The sequence below is a fragment of the Crocodylus porosus genome, unplaced genomic scaffold (assembly GCF_001723895.1).
Source record: "Crocodylus porosus isolate Cpor-Errol unplaced genomic scaffold, CroPor_comp1, whole genome shotgun sequence".
NCBI classification, from domain to species: domain Eukaryota; kingdom Metazoa; phylum Chordata; order Crocodylia; family Crocodylidae; genus Crocodylus; species Crocodylus porosus.
Window position 1 is genome coordinate 166,371,191 of NW_017728906.1, and position 9,718 is coordinate 166,380,908.

Consider the following 9,718-nt stretch of genomic DNA (forward strand, 5'->3'; position numbering starts at 1 on the left):
TACTGAGTTTTGGCAAGGCATCGAGGGCCACATGACAGGAAGCCGGGGCAGATAAATATTAACTCTCTAAATTTTTTTAGGGGCCCCGTGGGCTGCATAAAATGGCCTGGTGGGCTGCACTGTGCCCACCCCTGCTTTAACCCACACCCCTAGCACCTGACTGAAAGGAGGCAGGGCCCTGGGCACATCTAAGCCCCAGGGCTGGGGCTGGCAAGGAGAGAAGCTTCTTCTCCAGCAGCTACGAGAGAAAAGAGAGGGTGTCAGTTTGGCTGCCTAATATGCTGCTGATACTACTGTGCTGCTTCTCACTAAGTTATTATTTTACCTGTTGCCATTTAAAGTAGTGGACCAGACCTGAGGCTGTAGGGGAGGAGTAGACCTCATTGGGGCACACTACTGTGTTATGTAACGGCCCCAGCACCAGTAATGGCATGCCTTAACACATACAGTCACCCATGTCGTGAGTTTTGCTTGTCAGCAGCCTGAGGTGTATTTTCCCATAAACCCGTGTACCTATCTCCTTGAAACTTGGTAGGTTTCATGGCCTCAGAAGGGGCTACCATCCTTGCAAGTTGCATCTGAATCAGGCAAGCAATGATGAAGTTATAGGCAGTTTTGTGCTTCCCAATTATAGGCTATAGGTGATACGTTGAAACAGCAAAACGGTTTTGATTAAATGAAATAGAACAATAGTTTTGAAACTAAATGAAACTCAAAATAGAATACTGTCCTGTCAAAATGGTAAAACGGAAGTCTAAATGAAATGGTGTTGTTTTGCACAACCCGCGTATGTGTATAACTCTGTGTCTCAGTGTCTCAAGAAGCCATTAAGGCATTTACAATACTGTGTCTAGATCAAACACAACCACCACTGAGGCATCCAGTCTTTATTTGACAACATCAAGGGATGTAGAATCAACCGATGACGTGAAAGCCCCGACTCGGGCTAGTAGCCGAAGACCTTGGGTCTCCCTCGGTCGGACTAGGCGAACGCCTGTGCTCGGAGGACCGAACGTGGGTAAAACACCGCCGGACCGAGGACACCCTGATCCACTAATAAGAACGCTCAAGGCACTCGGAGACCCCTCCTCTGTGGTAGCTTGTACCAGAGGTTTTTCTCCCAGTGGTTAAGAACTTGCACCTCATTTTTAATTTCAGTTTGTCGGTCTCGGCTTCCAGACCTTGGTTCTTGTTCAATTTCCTATGCTTGATTTATAGAGCCCATTGATGCTTAGCATTTTCTCCCCATAAAGGTACTTGGAAACTAATCGAGTCACCTCCCAATTTTCTTTTTGTTAAGCTAACCATATTGAGCTATTTATGTCTTTTGAGCTGTGCAAGGCATTTTTTTCCCTACTCCTGGAATGGTTTTAGTCTTTTTCCAGCATCCTCTCTAACTTTTCAACATTCTTTTTAACATGTGGACAGGATAAATATAAGTGTGTACATCAATGCCATGGACAGAGGTGAGTTAATCTACATATTCCTACTTACTATTCCCCTGTTTATAGTTAGGCAAGGCATTAGCCTTTTATCTACAGCATCATACTGGCAGCATATGATAAGTTGCTTATCCATGGTACCCTGGAAAGGAGCTGTAATAGGATTTGAGGGCTATAGTACAGGTTTCTCTCACTTTAAGCTGTAGATGCATTCCTGGAAAATGGTGCATAATTCAAATTTGCATAAAGGGAATTCACTTTACTATGTAACAAATAGGGATACATGTTCCAAGACCTCGACTCTACTGACCCCCAGACCCACTTCTACCACTTTTACAAGACCATTTTGGTGCTCATCAACAGCAGACAATACACACAAGCACAGGGCACTATCATAATGAGGATGGCAGCTACAGAAACACATCACAGACAATTAGTGAGGAGCACAGATCCACCCAGGAGACTATATTTTGGTGCGTGTCACTCCAGCAAAGCAGCTGACTGCAGGCATCCACCACACTGATAGCATAAGAGTGAACTTACCCCACATACAATGAATTTACCTTACATATAATGATGTTTTGGTATAAAAAGGGTCCATGCATAAGACTGAATTCACACATACAGAACCCCCATAAAGTGAGGAGAAACCTGTACCCATTCTCTAGGTACTCTCTGCATTCCTTTTCCTAGATGTATAACTTTGCATTTGGCTGCATTAAAACATATTTAATTTGGATGGCATTAGCAGCTAGCCTGCCTGGGACTAGCAGCTAGCTTGCCTATAACCAACTTGTCCTCATCACTATTTACTACTCAGGTATTCTTTGTGTCAGTCTATAACATCAGCAGTGACTACATATTTGCGTCCAGATCATTAATGAAAAGACTGAATAGCATTTGGCCTGGGGAGCCTCACTACCGATTCTTAAATTCAGTGATTATTTCCCACTGAAACACTTTTTACTATATGCCAATTAATCCACATAAGGTGTGCTTTTTTTAATACTGCAGTGTAATGTCTTAAAATCAGAATGTCATATAATACTCAGTTAAATACCTTACAAAAGTTGAACTAAATTACATCTATTAGCTGCATTTATCAACCAAACTTGTAATGGCCTCAAAAATGGAACTGTGTATTTGCCATAAATCTATGTTGACTGACTGTTCTTAAGTTCTTCATTATTTGAATCCAATATCATGATTTCGTTATTTTGCCCAGGACTGATCTATAGTTATCTGAGCCATACCACACATTCTTTTTGACTAGAGATAGAATCTTTAGCACTTTCCCAACATTTTGAATTTTCCTGAGTATTAAAAGATTTATTAAAAATTGATATAATGGGGCAAAAATCTTTCACCCAACTCTTGAAGCTCTTCAGTGCAAGTTATACAAGCTTCTTGATTTAAATAAAAATATTTATCCTTAGCAGATAATGCTTTGTATTCTTCTTAGTTCCTAAGGAACTGAAAAGTACTTCATCATCCTCATCTGAAAAGAATATAATTTCTTTTCAAATTCAGAACAGAAATATTTATTGAACAGTTCTGCCTGTTTCAGTCTCCATATACCACTAGTAATGGGCTGGTATCATTGCTACCACTTATTTTGTTGCTGTTATATTAAAAAATAAAAAACCAAATCCTCTTTTTATTGGCCTTTTCCCTAGCAGTCATGATTTCCCCTTCCCTCCCCCCAGCTGTACTTTCTCTTTGTAGTTTTCTATACATAATACATTCTAATATAACTTGCTTGCTATCCACTTCCTCTTGTCTTTTTTATTTCTAATTGCTTCCTTCACAGCAAGACAGAATCAGGATGGGCTTTTAGCCAAAAGTGTTTTTTTTTCCCTTGATCGTGACATCATGGCTTGCAGAAGAATCATTCTTGTACTGTAAATTAAAAGAACCACCAATTTTTTTTTTATTGGGATTTTTCTCCTTCTAGTCAATTTTGCTTAAAATTTTTGTTAGCTTTAGACTATATTAAACTTTTGGAAGTGCCAAGTACATATACTACTTGCTGGAATTATCCTGTTGGCCTATGTTGAATATGAGGTAGTTGCTGGTCCCTAGTCCACCACCATCTTCCAGTCAGTCCAGTGACTAACGTACCTTAAATGGTCATAAGGAGTTATCAAGTGTTTACAGCAATGCTTTTTATTTTAGCAAATTATCATCTATAACTTTAAAGAGTTCCCATGAAGTTTTTGTTGTAGGTGACCTCTACCATATGTCTGCCAAACAACTCTACCACAGCAATAAAGTTTCTTTCCATGTGTGTTAAGAAGTGACTTACCCTATTCTCTGGTTTGATTTGGTGGTCTCTAATAGATCTCTTCCATATTAATTCCTGGCTTAGTTAGACTAGGAATGTCAACTTCAGGGCAGCTGGCTGCTGCATACCATGAGGGCTGCAGACCCAGGGGCTACATGCTGTGGGAGCTGCATGCTGTGCAGGCAGGCAGACAAGTGCCGCCCCCCGCCCCTTCCGTGCCACTGCATGGGCAGCACAGGCATGTACCCCCACCCTCTCCTGGCCACGCCCACCACCCACCGATAGTGTGGGCAGCCCAGCTCTCTTCTTTGCCATGGTTGCAGGTTGGGGAACTACAGCCCCCACCAAAACACTAGGGCAGAAGCAACTAAGGGGGTGGGAATTTGGCAGGAACCTGCAAGCCACATGCTAACCCTTTGGGGGCTGAATGTTGGACAGCCATGAGTTAGACCGTTGATCTATATGCATTCAAGATCATGTGGTGCTGAGTTACCAGTTGCTGTAAAGAAAAGTATCGGTGCCATCTCCCACAACCCTTTTTACTTAGTCTGTCCTTCCAAACAGATTGTATATAATATTTTTAATATTTCAATTCTGCAAGTAATCCAAACATCCCACTGGTCAGGCCGCAGCTGGAGTACTGCGTCCAGTTCTGGGCACCACACTTCAAGAGGGACGTGGACGATATGGAAAGAGTCCAGAGGAGGGCCACTCGTATGATCAAGGGTCAGCAGGACAGGCCTTATGAGGAGAGGCTACGGGACCTGAACCTGTTTAGCCTCCACAAGAGAAGGTTAAGGGGGGACCTTGTGGCCTGCTACAAACTGGTCAGGGGGGATCAGCAGGTATTGGGGGAGTCCCTGTTCCCCCATGTGCTGCCAGGAGTGACCAGGAATAACGGTCACAAGCTGGCGGAGGGTAGGTTTAGATTAGATATTAGGAGGCGCTACTTCACAGTCAGGGCGGCTAGGGCCTGGAATCAGCTTCCAGGGGAAGTGGTGCAGGCTCCTAGCCTGGGGATTTTTAAAAGGAAGTTAGATGAGCACCTTGCCGGGGTCATCTGACCCCGGTGCTCTTTCCTGCCAAGGCAGGGGGTCGGACTAGATGATCTACCTAGGTCCCTTCTGACTCTAGCTACTATGAAACTATGAAACTAGGTTTTAGTAATACCGGTTATATAAAATTTCTTCTCATAAATGTCAACTTCTAATGTTCTTGCTTGTTATCCAGGCTTCTATTACTGGCATAGAAACCACTAAAATATTTCTGTTCTTCCAACCTATGCAACATCAGTTTGGTTTTTCTGGTAATGCACGGCTTTTAATTTTTTTTGTCACATTTTGCTGTGCTTATGTTGCTAGTTTTATGCCTTGGCTACCCCACCAACTCTTCAGTAGAAATTGGCTCCTCTGTACCTCTAAGATGAAAGCTGTTCAGTTCATATGCTTTCTGGAATGTGGCCCAGTACTCTACAAAACCAAACCTGGTACTTTATTCTAGGGGTGCACCGATAGCGATTCTGGGGGCTGATACTGAAAGCCAGTATTTAAGAGGGCGTATCAGCCAGTACGATCCAATACAGCCGCCTGCACCTGGTAAGTCTGTTGTGGAGGGGGGAAAAAAGGGGGTGTGGGGTAGATCAAGGTCCTCTGTGGTGAGGGAGGGGGCGGGGGCAGGAGCAGGCGTTACCCAGCCGGGGGCGAGCACGGGATGGAGCTGCGGCTCATGGGTGGCTCCGGTTCCCACTGCTGCTTGCACCCTGGGGGGGAGGGGGCGTGTAATTCCGGATTGGCACAGCGCGGAGCGAGCTGCAGCTGCGGAGTGGAGCCGGAGCTAGCGCTGCTGGAGGGCTGGGCTCGGAGCAGGCTCCGGTGGTGCTGGGAGGAGGCTGAAGCCACCCCAAACTTCACCGCGGCTCCGCTCCCAGCTCCGTGCCGCCGCGTGGCGCAGCCATGGCTTGTCACAGTGCTCGGGTGGAAGTGGGGCGTTCAGCCAGGGCTGCACCGGCGGCAGCACGGGGCGCGGAGCAGAGCAGAGCTGCGGCAAAACCTGGGGTGGCTGCAGCCCCCTCCCAATGCCGCCAGCGCCCACTCCGAGCCCAGCCCCCGGTGAGAAGAGTCCCCGCAGTGCCGGCTTCGCCGCGCAGATCCAGGGCCACAGGCCCCCCCGCCCCCGTGCCCTCCTGGGGTGCAAGCAGTGGCGGGAGCTGCACCCCCGCCCCGGCCCTACCCCCTCCCTCACCACGGGGGGTGGTGATCTGCCCCCTCCCCTTCCGACCTGCCAGCTGGAGGCAGCTCTCCACGCTGCAGGCTCTGCTCTGCGCCGGGCTGCGCGCAGCACGGGCATTTACTGGCCACATTAGGCCAGTCTCTGATGTATACAATTTTTATCGGACCGATGTATCGGTGCACCTCTGCTTTATTCTAATCCAATGATTCTCGACCGTGGGGTGCTCTGAGATTCTTTTCAAGGGTGCCATCGAGTGCTGTGCAATGTTACTGTGTTAGAGGTATAAACATGTATACAGGATTCATAAGATGAACTCAGAATTCAAATAGGAATCCATAGCATCAAAAATATTCTAGTCAATTTTGGTCTTTCTGAGTTATTTGCAACAGAATAATTACTCTATTTTTCTATAGTCAAGAAATGAGTGAAAGCTAAGAATGGACATCAGAGCCAGCATTATGGGTTGGCAACATGGGTGACTGCTCAGGAAGCCATGGTCAGGGTGGCACCAAACACACATGCACGTGCACACATATGTAAGCAGCCAGTGCTCATAGCAGCGATCACTGCCCCAGGAAGGAAGAGCAGTGTCCAGCCCAGTCTGTTCCTTGCCTCCAGCTGCTGCCTAGGAAGAGTTGTGCTGGGCACATGTGAGCAGAGTGGCACCTTCTCCAGTCCACCCACCTTGCCCCAGCGCAGCAGCAGTGGTGCCTTCCTGCTCACCTGCCTAGCGCATCATGCCTCCCTACCTGACTGTGCCTCATGCCCCTGCATGCAGCAGCACCACTGACTGGGGGCAAAGGGAAGGGAGTGCAACATTACAGGTTCACCCAGAGTGCAATTTTACATGATGCTGGTGTTGACTGGCATTTTCCAAGGCATAGCTTAAGCCTGAAGTCTAAAAAAGTTGAGAACAATGCTCTAATCACACAGCCATTTGTTCACTTCTAGTACATTCTTTCTTTTCCTTTGTTTTTTGTTTATGGGACTGGATTTCAAGACAGTCACTTGGACTTTGCTTTTGAGTTTTCTTCCCTGTCTTCTGTTACTTATGTAGTTCCATTTAACACCATACAGTTGTTTCCAAGGTGAACTGACAGCTGTGGAGATTTGCCAGATAATTTCATCATCCTGTCCAGTTTTGCAATTACATTTTGTATCTTTGCTCCAGCACACTGCCCCATTATTATCCTTGTGTCCTTAGTTGAATTCTGTCTCATCTTCACATAGAATTATTGATGACAGTAGCTTGCTTTGTTGAAGAATCTACCAACCCATGTCAAAACTGTAATGTTAACATTGCTCAATAAACCTCTTAAATCTGTATTTTCTAAATGAATAGAAAAAGACAGACACTTCACTAACGAGTAGGTATTATAAAGAGATAAATACAACAGATGAAGGAAAGAGATTCATTTAAAAAAGTGAAAACACAGGTTCTGTTAGATCTATTTTTTTTTTAGGTCATAGTTGTTGTTTGAAATATATTATACTGTATCTCCAGTTATCATCCCCACTTCATTAGTCGCTGAGAATAAGCTTTTCTCCTCCCAGAAATGGATCTGTAGGTGAGCTTTGGAAATCTCTGCTCACCTAAATATATTCACATTCATACTCTTTCCTTTGTTCATCCTGTTGCCTCTTCATATTTTTTCAACAGCCAACCCGTACCTCAGCACTGTCAAATATTAAACTGATATAAAATATTTTTTCACATAAACACAGTTATACTGGACATAAGTATAAATAATGAGGTTTGCACCTGGGGGGGTGGGGAACTCCTCTGTCCTAGTGGGGAAGAGTTTTGGAGGTGCTGAGCACAGGGAAGTGGGGGGCAGGGGAGAAAGAGGTATCTTACTTCCCTGGGGTATCCCAGCACATGGCTTCTTTGGCTGTGTGATACAGATCTGCTTCACCTGGGCAGCGCAGATCTGCTCCAGTCTGGCTCCTCCAGAAGGCTAGAGGAGTTGTCATAGCAGGGCTGCCATGGTAAAGATTACCAGTGGTTAGGGAGGCACCACTCCCTTCTCAGTTATTCCTCTGAGACTGGTGTCCCATTCATTCATCCCCCTTCCTCCCCAGCTAGCTACACTACTGATATTGTGTATCTTTTTGTTAAAAGAAACTCCAGATCTGGCAAAAATTAATAGACTTTTATACAGCTATACAAAAGTATTGTAGTAAATATCATAAAATACCTAAGAGTTTAGGAAGGAATATAAAGCTCATGTACAAGTAAAGGTGCAATGGGATCTGATGCATCTGGGGGAGCTCAGGATCATGATCTCAGGCTTCCCCGAGGAGCAAGCTCCTTCTTCAGGGCTTCAGCCAGTTTCTAGCTCTTTGGTTCTTAGCAGATATTCTTCCCTGGCCATAATGTATCCCTAGCTGTTTAAATCCCTAGGAATTCTTTCATCTCCTCTTGAAGCATCTGATACTCAACTCAACATGACCAATAATAGGCTATTAGGGGTGCACTGATAGATTTCTTTTTTTTTTTTGGCTGAAACCGATGGCTGATATTTAACAAGCCATATCGGCCAATGCCAATCCAATTCCAAATATGCAGTCCCTCAGTGTAAAGAGCAGTGTCTGGCTGGTAAGTCTGCTGTGGGGGAAGGGGTGGGAGAGAGAAGGTGCATGGAGTGGGGAGCAGATTGAACCCCTGCAGTGGGGGAAGGAGTGGGACTGGGCCTGGGCCAGGGCATGTGCTTCCCAGATGGGGTGGTGCAGGGCATGGGACAATCACAGCTTGCCCAATGGGTGCAGGGAGGGTAAGAGGGGCAGCTCCCACTCCTGCATGGCACCCTGGCAGGGTGTGCCCCTGGATCTTCATGTGGGGTGAAGGCAGGCTACGGCTGGGTCCTGCACTGGGCTCTTCCCAGCAGCGGGCTGGGCTAGGCTGTGCTCAGGGTGCCCGGCAGCAACACTGGGAGGGGGCTATGGTGAATTCTGGGGTGGCTGCAGCCCAGCCCATCCCCCTGCAAAGAAGAGCCTGGTGCAGCCTCTGGCCCCAGCCTGCAGTGCAGCCTGCCCTGTCCCGCAAACAGATCTGGGGGCACATGCCCCTGCATACCCTCCTGGGGTGTGAACTGTGGGGGCAGCCACCCCTTTCCCTGCCTCACTCCCACTTCCTCCCTTTCCACAAGGACCTCAATCTGCACCCCCCCCTCTTTCTCCCACAGCAGATTTACCAGATGAACCTAGCTGCTCTCCAAGCTGCTGGGCTGTGCTTCTGGCTGTGTGCATGCTGCAGCTGTGCACATGCATGGGGCATTTATTGGCCATGTTACTGGCCACATCAGACAAAAAAAAAAAAAGACAATTACTGATACTTTCGATTTTCCTCAGATTGGTGCCAGTCTGATATGGGACTGATGTATCAGTGCAGCTCTACAGGCTATTTGTCACCCTGAGCATGGGGGGGCTTAGACCTACCAAGTAACTTATTAGCAGGGATCCTGGTTTTCTGTTTCCCACAGAAAAACGGAGAGAACCTCTGATTTCCTCTTTTTAGCAGAAAAACCTGTGGATTCCCTGCTTTTGCAAAGAGCTCTGCAGGCTGCTTGAACTCCAGCCAGAAAAAGCTGTTTGCAAACAGGGTGGGAAACCCCCAGCCCTGCCTGGAGGGGGAAGGATAGGGCCTGAGACCAGGTCTCTGCTTAATTCAGCTTCACTCTTTGCTCCTGGAGCCTGAGGTCAGTGGGGCTTGCAGGGGGCTGGGGGGTTACGGGTCATGGTTTGGGGGGCAACGGCAGGGCTG